Source organism: Marmota marmota, unplaced genomic scaffold, assembly GCF_001458135.2.
Source record: "Marmota marmota marmota unplaced genomic scaffold, marMar, whole genome shotgun sequence".
NCBI classification, from domain to species: domain Eukaryota; kingdom Metazoa; phylum Chordata; class Mammalia; order Rodentia; family Sciuridae; genus Marmota; species Marmota marmota.
In genome coordinates, this window is record NW_026000294.1 from 3,360,941 (window position 1) to 3,371,962 (window position 11,022).

General features: G+C 42.9%; 1 long non-coding RNA gene across 1 annotated transcript; it reads left to right on the forward strand.

Annotated features, from left to right (window-relative positions):
• Window positions 1-533: 533 nt before the first annotated feature.
• On the forward strand, window positions 534-10,239 carry LOC107155655. Its single transcript, XR_001505234.2, has 4 exons — window positions 534-546; window positions 7,105-7,225; window positions 7,305-7,363; window positions 7,638-10,239. It is a non-coding gene; the product is annotated as an uncharacterized LOC107155655 (long non-coding RNA).
• Window positions 10,240-11,022: the final 783 nt, after the last annotated feature.

Here is an 11,022-nt window from a genome sequence, read left to right on the forward strand (position 1 = left end):
ATCACTGGGCCTAGTGTCTGAAGACACTGAGAGGGTTCCAGAAGGAGAGGCAAGTGTAATGAACAAGATCGCCATCCCTGGGATGGGGATTGCTTCCTGGGGAGCTCCCTTGCCAGTTTGCAAAGTTGAGCCCCTGATAGGAGGGCAGAGAGGGAGCCAGGAGGGTACAAAGGCAAGGCAAAGGTATCAGGTGGCTGTTTTGGGTCCTGCTTCTTGTGGTTTTAGGAATATGGGCAACTGAGTAGCTGCAAATTCAAGGGGAAAGTGGTGCAGAGATAGAGAACATGAGAATACAAAGTGGTCTCTCTCCTTCCTTCCTCTCTGTAAACCTTTCTGAGTGTAGGTCATGCTGGATCTCTGCCTCCCTCCTGCACTGAGGGGAATTTGCTGGCTGGGGAGGAGAGGAGCTCACACCCTAGGAGGATCAGTTGAGGGAACTGGAGTTGTTGATCCTGGAAGAGAGAAAACTGGGGGAAAGGTGGGAGGGTGTGGTCTCCATCTTCAGAAATCTGAAAGGCTGTCATGGAGCAGAAAACTTACAAAAAAGTCTTTGAGCTAGATGGTATTTATCCAGGTTGAAGGGAAGCCCCCCGCCAATGGTTAGGGAGGAGTGGGGGCTGGCTGTCAATGCATACTGCTCTTACCATCACTCCAGTAGCCTCCCAGTCTATAAGAACCCATACCCTGTTACTGGGAATCAAACCCAGTGCTGTTCTACCACTGGGCTACATCCCCAGCACTTATTTATTTTGAGGCAGTGTATTACCAAGTTGCCCTGGCTGACCTTGAACTTGCAATATTCCGGGCCTCTGCTTCCTGAGTAGCTAGAATTTCAGGCCATTTGCTCCATCTACAACAGTTTCAAAAGCAAGCCAGGCCCAGTGGCGCATACCTGTAATCCCAGCAGCTCAGGAGGCTGAGGCAGGAGGATCGTGAGTTCAAAGCCAGCCTCTGCAACTTAGCGAGGCCCTAAGCAACTCAGTAAGACCCTGTCTCTAAATAAAATACAAAAAAGGGCTGGGGGTGTGGTTCAGTGGTTAAGCACCCCTGGGTTCAATCCCCAGTACAGAGAGAGAGAGAAAGAGAGAGATTCAAAAGCAGACTAGACACAAGGGGGAAGTTACAGGGAGGTGAATTCAGACAGTAGGAATTCACCTTCTGACAACTAGAACAATCCACGAAGTGAGAGGTCAGGAGCTCCCCGACTCAGCCCATCCCTAAGCTGTAGAGGTGCAAGAAGGCCTCTGGCAGGGCACTAGGTGGGGTGGATGAGATTGCCCTCAAGGCTACTGCCAGCTTTAACACTCTGATAAAGTGAAACAGGTTGAGAAATGGAGGGTCCAAACATGAGAGCAGTCCACTGGGCCACAAAGGAACTATGTGTAACTTCCATTCCTTCTTTTTAATTTTTTTTTTTTTTTTTTATTTTTTTTTTTTTTTTTTTTTTTTTTTTAGTGTCAGGGATTGAACCCAGTGGTACTTAACCAGTGAGCCACATCCCCAGCACTTTTCGAAGTTTTTTATTTTAGGAAAGGGTCTTGCTGAATTGCTGAGGCTGGCTTTGAACTTGTGATCTCCTTGCGTCAGCCTCCCCAGCCACTGGGATTACAGGCACTGGCATTTAAAAAAAAATTGTAGTGCTGGGGATTGAACCCACGACTTTGAGCAAGCCAGGCAAGTGAACTACCACTGAGCAACATCCCCAGGCCCTCTGAGTTTCCATTTCTGAATTGCCTTAATGCCTGTGTCGACTTCTAGAGATCTGGGTTCAGATCCCACCAGGATCTGCTTGCTTCAGAAATGCTCAGAACCTGAAATCTCATGCAAGTAGCTGGCTCCTCCTTTGGTTCTGTCTGTTCACTGTGTGATTTTCTCCAGGTCAGTGTCTGGGAATTTCATTCACAAAAGCAAAAGGCAGGCTGGGGTTGTAGCTCAGTTGTAGAGTGCTTACCTAGCACATGTGAAGCACCGGGTTCGATCCTCAGCACCATATAAAAATAAACAAATAAAATAAAGGTATTGTGTCCATCTACAACTAATAAAAGTGTAAAAAAAAAATAAAAAGCAAGGCATTAGGCAGGATGATGCATGCCTGTAATCCCAGCAGCCCGGGAGGCTGAGGCAGGAGGATTTTGAGTTCAAAACCAGCCTCAGCAACTTAGCCAGGTACTAAGCAACTCAATGAGACCCTGTCTCTAAATAAAATACAAAATAGTGCTGGGGATGTGGCTCAGTGGTCGAGTGCCCCTGAGCTCAATCCCTGGTACAAAAAAAAAAAAAAAAAAAGGCAAGGTGGGCAGAGTGAGCCCAGGGCAGGGCTGTAGGTGTGGCTGGGGATGACAAAAATCAAATCCAGAAATTGGTCACAAGAGCTGCCTGAAGAGATGGTGCACAACCTATCCTGGGGAATTTTGGAGAGAACATTGGTTGACCACTTGGGAGAGTGCTGTTGAGGGAGGGAGTCCCAGTGGCCTGAGAATCTACTATTGGAAGATTTATGGATCTGTCCCGGTCACACCAAACAGGTGTCTCCAGGGCCAGGGCCAACTGGAAAACTCTCCCCCTGATCAGGGCTAACCCTCCCATGTCAGGCCTGGCAGCTCCAGGAAGCCCACACCCCAATTCACCTGCTGAGGCTGAGTCCTGAGCCCAACCCACTTCGTGTCTGTCCAGGTGTGGGCAGAGTGAAGTACAGACCTGAAATAAAGATCACATGGTGGGCTGAACCCCAGCCAGGCAAGAAGGGCCTGGGTGAGTCCAGTGGGGTTTCTCCTGCTTGGTGGGGCAGGAAGGGGCCAGGCGGCCATTCCCTTGAAGACCACGCAGGCTTTTCTCTAGCTTATGCCGTTTTCTTTCTTCCTCTGAGCCCTGTGGAGCCCTTTCTGCCTGGTTGGACTGATCCTCTCTTATCTCCGCCCTCATCAACATTCCTCATTCCAGCTTCCCCATCCCAAGCTGGGACACATACCTGAAGGGCACATCAAAGGCCCACAGCTGCTCTTGTCAGCTCCCATTAGACCTCAGCTGAGAAGGGGAGCCCACCCTGGCAGGCTGCCCTGGCCCCTTCACCCTGCCTTCCCCATCCTGGGCTTTCCAAGGAGAGCTCCCCCCAGTGTGGTGCCTCCAGATGCCCTCCCCCTCCCCTGGCCTCTGAGGAGGAGAGAATGCTTTAGATGCCTGAGTGGGAACCAGGCCTGGGGCCGGGACCTGGGCAGACAGAGACAGACAGCTGCCTGGAGAGTACAAACCCTGAGGCCTGGGGAGGCCAGCTCCTGGCCCAGCTGCCCCGCTGAGGAGCCCACAAGAGGCCTGAGAACCCGGATCTAGATCCTAGGGCTTTGCTTGCGGGGGCCTGGAGGAGTCCTGGGCTTTCTTCCCAGTCCTGTGGTATAAAGGGAGCCCGATGCCTACATCATCTACCTCTCCAGCTACACCAGCCCTCTCTGAACTTCCCCAAATACACAGCACGTATTTCCCCACCTCTGTGCTCTTGCTCTTATGTTCTCACTAGCTTAGAATGCTCATCTTCACTCGAGAAAAGCCTACTCCATGGGAGGAAGTAAGGGTACCAAGCAACATGGAGAGTCCAGTTCCATTTGTTTTGTATACTGACTATGTTCCAAGGCACTATTCTAAGTAACTGTTTTTTTTGTTTTGTTGTTGTTGTTGTTTTGTTTTGGTACTGGAGATTGAACCCAGGGGCGCTCTACCATTGAGTCACATTTCCAGCCGTTTTTATTTTGAAAAAGAGTATTGCTAAGTTGCTTAGGACCTCACTAAATTGCCGAGGCTGGCCTCAAACTTGTGATCCTCCTGTCTCAGACCCCTGAGTCACTGGCATGACAGTATGTGCTGTCACACCTGGCTTAATTTTCATAACAACTGTGAATTAGGTACCATCACCACTGTTTCCATTTTACAGGTAAAGAAAGCAAGGCCCAGAGAAGTACAGCATCTGGCTCAGTTATACACAGCTATGAAGTGGCGGAACTGGTTACATGCACCAGACAGCCTGGCTGCAGATTCCATTCTCTGAACCATTGCACTCTGCTCTCATTTGGAATAGTAAGAGAAAAGGCCTGCGAGCACATAGAGTCGGCCCTCTATTATCTGCAGTTTCCACATCAGTGGATTCAACCAAGTAGGGTTGAAGATAGTCTGAAAAAAAATTGTGTCTCTACAGAAAGTGTATGGAGTCCCTCCCAAACAATACAGTATAACAACTATTTTATTTGCAAAGCATTAGGTATTATTAAAAATCTAGCATTGATTTAAAGTATATGGGAGGATGTATGTAGTTCTATGCAAATATGCCATTTTATATAAGGGATTTGAACATCTGGGGATATTGGTATCCATGGCAGGGGCTGAGAGGTTTCTTGGAACTAAATTCCCTGCAGGGCAGGTTAGGAGTAATTTTTTGAGAGATAGCATATTTGAAATGTTCTACAGTGTATACAGATCTGGAGGCAGGAGAATGTGGTACTAAGCATGTGAACTCTGGAGTCAGGAAAATTGGGGACCAAGTGACAACTTTGCTGCTTATTATATGAGTGGCCTTGGGCACTTCTGCTAGGTCATTTGTAAAACGGGATGATAATGATCCCTATTTTTAGGATTGGTGTCTGGCTTAGCTGAGATATTGAATGAACAGCACTTTTCCTTTTTTGTGGTCCTGGAGATTGGAGATTAAACCCAGGGGTACTTACCTACTCTCGACCACTGAAGCCAGCACTTAGCTTTCATAGATCATATATATGGGATTGAACTCAGGACCACTTTACAACTAAGCTACATCCCCACCCTAGCCTATTTATTTATTTATTTAGAGATGGGGTCTTGCTAAGTTGCTGAGGGCCTCACTAAGTTGCTGAGGCTGGCCTTGAACTTGTAATCCTCCTGCCTCAAGCCTTCTGTGCTGCTAGGATTATAGGTGTGCACCACTGTACTTGGCTAAAATGTAACTGAAGACAAAGTTTTTTTTTTTTTTTTTTTTTTATAAAAAGCACATTTTAATAACTGAAGACAAAGTCTAAAAGAGTCCTGCACATTCACCAAGGTTCTGGTGGTTGGGGATGCAGCTCAGTGTTAGAGTACCTGCCTAGCATCGGTGAGGTCCTGTGTTCCATCCCTAGAACTGCAAAAAAAAAAAAAAGTTTTTTCCTCTGGGCAGGTTTCCCACTCACCCTTCCTCCTCACCTCTCCTCCAAAATGCAAGATTTGCCATTCTTCTCCTCTTAGTATACCAGCTGGAGTTTCCAGAATCTCAGGAGCAGGGGCAACAGCACTGTTTTAAATCATTGCTTGCTTCCTCAGGACATAGTTCAGTGCGAGGGGTCTCAATAAACTCTTTCATCAACATTTGGTGAGCCCCACTGGTATGTGCTGAGCTCTGGGGATGCATAAACAGAGAAGGTACTGCCCCTGCTCTCGGTGAACTCAAGCCTGGGAAGACAGGACACAGACTTAAAATTGCACTCATGTTACAATATGTTGGCAGAGGGAAGCTAGAGGAACACATTCACTCAATCATTAGCAAATATTTATTGAGTACCTATTATGTACCAGGTACTATTCTTGGAAGCTTATTTATGATCATTTGCATATTGACAATTCAGGGGAAATAGGATTTGGCCTGGTTAATGAGGGAGCAAAGGGAGGAGGCTGAGCCGACAATAGCATGTCTGGAGGAAATGGTGCTAGGAGAATGTGTCTGTCCCCTTTGTTTCCACATGTTCACTAAGACACTAAAACTGAAATCTCAGAAGCACCCCCACACGTCAGCACTTGAAGACAGATGTCCCCTTTGGCCCCCCTCTCACCATGTCCTTGTGTTCCAGGAAGTGGGAGTAACACATGCAAGGCCAAGGGTGAGGGGCGCCTGGTGCATTTCTGGAACTGTGAGTCATTCAGCTGATCTGGAGCAGAGCGGGCCAGGCCGTGCATTTTGGCTTCAGAGTGTAGACTTGATCTCGTAGGCCAAGGAGAGTCCCCAGAAGATTTCTAAGTGAGGTCATAAGATAGATATGAGCTTCAGAAAGTTCACTGAGTGTGTGAAGAAGATGAGCTCAGGCTGGGTCCTGTTGAGTTGGAGGGGCCTGGAAGACATTCAAGCCGAGATAGGGTTGGACACTCAAGGGAGAGGGCTGGGGGGAGGCCTAGGGTAGAGATTATCAGCATGCAGATAGGAGCTGGAACCGAGGGGAGATGAGCTCACCCAGGGAGACTGGGGAGCACTGAAAAATGGGGGAAGCTCTGAGCCCCAGGGCCTTCCAGCATTCAAGGACTAGGAGAGGAAGACGAGCTGGCAAGGGAAGCAGAAAGAGGAGGCAGAGAAGCTGGGCATGGTGGAACACGCCTGTAATCCCAGCAGCTCAGGAGGCTGAGAATTATGAGTTCAAAGCCAGCCTCAGCAACTTAGTAAGTCCCTAAACAACTCAGTGAGAACTTGTCTCTAAATAAGATATAAAAAGGGCTGGGGATGTGGGTTCAGCTCAGTGGTTAAGAGTCCCTGGGTTCAATCACCAGTACCAAAAAAAAAAAAAAAAAGTAGGCAGAGAGAGATGAGATGTGTTAGTGATGGTCAGTGAACATTTCTTAAATAAACTTGGACTAAGAAAGACCAAGGTCAACTATGGAAAGGAATCCCTTGCCAATGAGTTAAAGAATCAAGTACAATCCCCACCTCCTGCCCCGTATTGGGGATTGAATCCAGAGACACTCTATCACTGAGCTACATCCCCAGCCCTTTTTTATTTTTGTTNCAGCAGCCATATCTTAATATTTTGTATTGTTTATTTCAAGAAGAAGTTCTTCGATTTCATGAAACTGTTAGTGTTTTACTGTGTTGCAATATCTATTAGCTTCCCCATTAAACAGGTAAAGACGGCTGTTACTTCCTTCTGGGACTCCCAAGTGCACAATCGTCTGTTGGAAGGCTTTATGCTTTTAAAATTTGTACTTTGAAATTTACTATTAGAAATTATATTTAATCAAAAGCTAAGATTCCCAAATTTTACATAGAAAAGCCTATTTTGTTAATTTGAAGTATTTGTAGGCTGTCAATTCAGATATACTGATTGGATTATTTTTTCCCAACTATAGGTGCTGGGCTCTTGCATTATTTGGTGGAAATGGTGAGACAGGATTTGAGCAAAATTCTACTTATTCAGTGTTCAGCATTTCTATCACATTAACTGATGAAGGTTATGAACATTTCTATGAGGTAAATATTAACATGGAGTTTTTTTCTTTTATATAGGTATTACTTTATGTAATAGACTAATGAGATGTTTTGTTTTCAGGTTGCTCATACTGTCTTTCAGTATTTAAAAATGCTGCAGAAGCTAGGCCCAGAAAAAAGGTAATAAACTTCTTAGAATGAGGCCAGGAGTCAATTCTAATATGTTTTAGCCTTCAGCCTGCCAGTACACATGGTTTAGTCGTGTGGGATGGCTTTTCAGGCATTTCCTACTCTATTTCCTTTACTGGCTTCATATCCTCATCCTTCTACATGTGAGTGTACGCTAAGGTTTTACATTTATTTGGCCAGTTCTTTATTTTTATGCTTCTTTTTTCTTGTTGATGATTCTAGTGATAAATTTAAGTATATCTCTAATTATCATTTTCTTTCATAGAGTTTTTGAAGAGATTCAGAAAATTGAGGATAATGAATTTCATTACCAAGAACAGGTATTGGAAGTCAAATTCTTTTTGAATGTTATCTGTGACCAAGTTGAAACTGGTGTGGACATTGTTCCTCTTTTTGGAAGTGTCACTGGAGTTTTTATTCTGCCACTCTTTGTCATGTGAGTCTCAAGATGGCCTTGAGGCTATCTAAAAATTAAATCTTGTTTTGAGTATTTATATTGAGTAACAGTCACAGGATTAGACAGATGACATAGATCATGTTGTATCGCAGCCATTTGTCAATGTAATCATCCATCCTATCTATCCCTCTGATAAACATTCATGGAAAGCTTGCTGTGCTATGGTAGTTTGGGAATTCAAATATTGTGAAGGTATTCTTTAAGGTAAATCTGTAGTAATTGCTATGTATAATGTTAGAAACACTGAGCTTTGCTATTTTAGGGGAAAGACAATGTTTTCCTTGATTGAAATAGGATAGGAGAAGTCTTCATGGGTGTAGAAAATTTGAATTGAGTTCAGTATCAAAATATAGGGTTTGAATAAGATTTGGTTATATTCTAGGCAATAGAAAGGAACATAAGTAAGAAATTATCTATATAGTATAAGGACATATAAAAGAAAGATATTATTTAATGTTGAAAGGTAAAGAGTTTAGAGCAGAGGGTTTTTCCCCCTGTTTGTGGCTTGGATCCCTTTAGAAGTCTGTTGAATGTTGTAGACCCCTCCTCAGAATACTACTTAATCCTCTTGGCTTTTTAAAATTTTGGAAAAATTATCAGTAGTACAGTGATCATTGGTATATCGCTCACCTAAATTGATAATATTACCAGTTGATAATAATTCATCATATTTTCTTTCTTCTCTTTCTGTGTGTGTGTCTATTTTTTATTGAACCTTTTGACAGTTAATTATATACAATGTCATACTTCACCCTAAATGTTTTTTAAAAATATTTATGTTTTAGTTGTAGTTGGATACAGTACTTTTATTTTATTTATTTTTTTGTGGTGCTAAGGATTGAACCCAAGGCCTCTCACGTGCTAGGTGAGCATTGTACCACTGAGCCACAACCCCAGCCCCGCCTAAATGTTTTTTGGCATGTATCAAGGCAGAGGCAGTCTCTTGCCTTACGTCAATATAGTTGTCTCAGTGGGAAATTTAACATTGAAACAATAATGTTAATTAATACACAGTACATAGTGTTTCCCCACTCCCCATGGTGTTTTTTTTTTTAATTTTTTTTTTAGTCATTGATAGACCTTTATTTTATTTATGTATTTATATGTGGCGCTGAGAATCGAACCCAGTGCCTCGCACAATGCCAGGCAAGTGCTCTACCACTGAGCTACAGTCCCAGCCCCCCATGGTGTTCTTTTTTTTTTCCCATGGTGTTCTTAAATGCATAATATAGTAGTTTACAAAGGAATATTAAAGTACTCAAAACAGTAAAAAATAATAATGTGTTTCTTTATTAAATAACAAGATGTGGTAGAATATCTAGTAATTTTCAGGATTTTTAAGTAGCATTGAGTATACATGATATCTACAATTGTGATTTCTCTTGGAGAAGGTCATAGATACTATTAATATTACCATGGTTTGTTGCCTATATTCATAATTTTAAAGAAGTAACTTATAGATTAGTGAATATATGTAATTTCTTTCCAACCAAATTAATGGGTCCCTCCTGAATTTGTCTGCTGACATCTTGTAGGGGATATATCGGGACCCTAGATTTGAGAGCTCCTGATTTAACAACCATAGAGAACATTGAAAGCTGAATTTTTGGATCATCACTGTACTCTTCCCTCAATATGTATTATGAGTAAAGGATACTTAGTACTGAGTACAAGATCACAAAAACGAGATTTCCAGTTACTGTTGACTTCTGTTTTAATGTGGTTTATATACTTCAAAAGAAGTTATCTGAAATGAACTAGAAATCTTATTTACAGAACAGAAAAATCTACCTGGCCCATATTGATTACTAAAAGGGTCCTAGAGACATTCCTTGTAAGTGGATTGATAAATCTAGAACCCGCAAGTCCTGTCATCTGTGTTTCCAGGAGTGATGTTGATCAGTATTCTCATCAGCTATGATGGCAGTATGTGGACCAGAACTGTGGCAGGGAAAAGAGTGGAAATGAGAATTGTGGACAACTCTGTCATACCCAGATTCTTTTCTTTGCAACTGGCTTTTTAGCATTGTTTAAGTAAATGATATTTTCTTTTGCCTTATCAGTTACTTGTTGGAAGTGCATTTCAAGATAATGTTTTTTTCTGCCATCTCCCCATTCCATAGCTTATCACTCCCCCCAATCTATGGCATGATGAGTATTTCAAGATAATGTTTTTTTCTGCCATCTCCCCATTCCATAGCTTATCACTCCCCCCAATCTATGGCATGATGAGTATTTGTATTAATGAATATTTGTCTTGATTTGAAAACACAAGACCCAAAACATCTTAGATTAAAACCTAACCAACTCAGCAGCTCAGGAGGATTGCAAGTTCAAAGCCAGCTTCAGCAAAGGAAGGTGTTAAGCAATTCAATGAGACCCTATCTCTAAATAAAATACAGAATAGAGTTGGGGATGTGGCTCAATGGTCAAGTGGCCCTGAGTTCAATCCCCTGTTACCATTCCCCTATTTCCCCCTCTCCCCACCCTCACTCAAAACAAAACAAAAACAAAAACAAACTACCAAGCTGGGTATTGTAGCACATGCCTATAATCCCAGTGGTTCAGGAGGCTGAGGCCAGAGCATCACAAATTCAAAACCAGTCTCAGCAACTTAGCCAGGCCCTAAGCAGCTTGTGAGACCTTGTCTCAAAATATCAGACAAAATATGAGTTATATGAACTAGTTATATGAATTTTGCTGCATCGGCTGGGCCTTCCAAGGAGCCCCAGCATCAATACTGATCCGTGGAAAGTGTTCAGGAAAACACGGTGGATTAGCAATGACAGAAAGGGTGATCTGGATGGAATCCATATTCCTAGATATGCACCCAAGAGAATTGAAAACATAAGTCTGCAGAAAAACTTATGCACAAATATTCATAGCAGCATTATATATTATAGTCAAAACATGGAAACAACTGTAACCGATGAGTGGATAAATAAAAAGTAGACTCTGTATATTAGGGAATATTATTCAGCCATAAAAAGAATAATTTATGTTATAACTTAGGTGAATCTTGAAGACACTCTGCTAAATGAAAGAAGTCAAATACAGAAGGTCACGTTTTAAATAGGTCCATTCATATGAAATAATCAGAATAGATTAATTCATAGAGAATATAGACTGATGTCTCAGGGACTGAGGGAAGTAAGTAATTGGGAATGACTGCCTAATGAGTAAGAAATTTTCT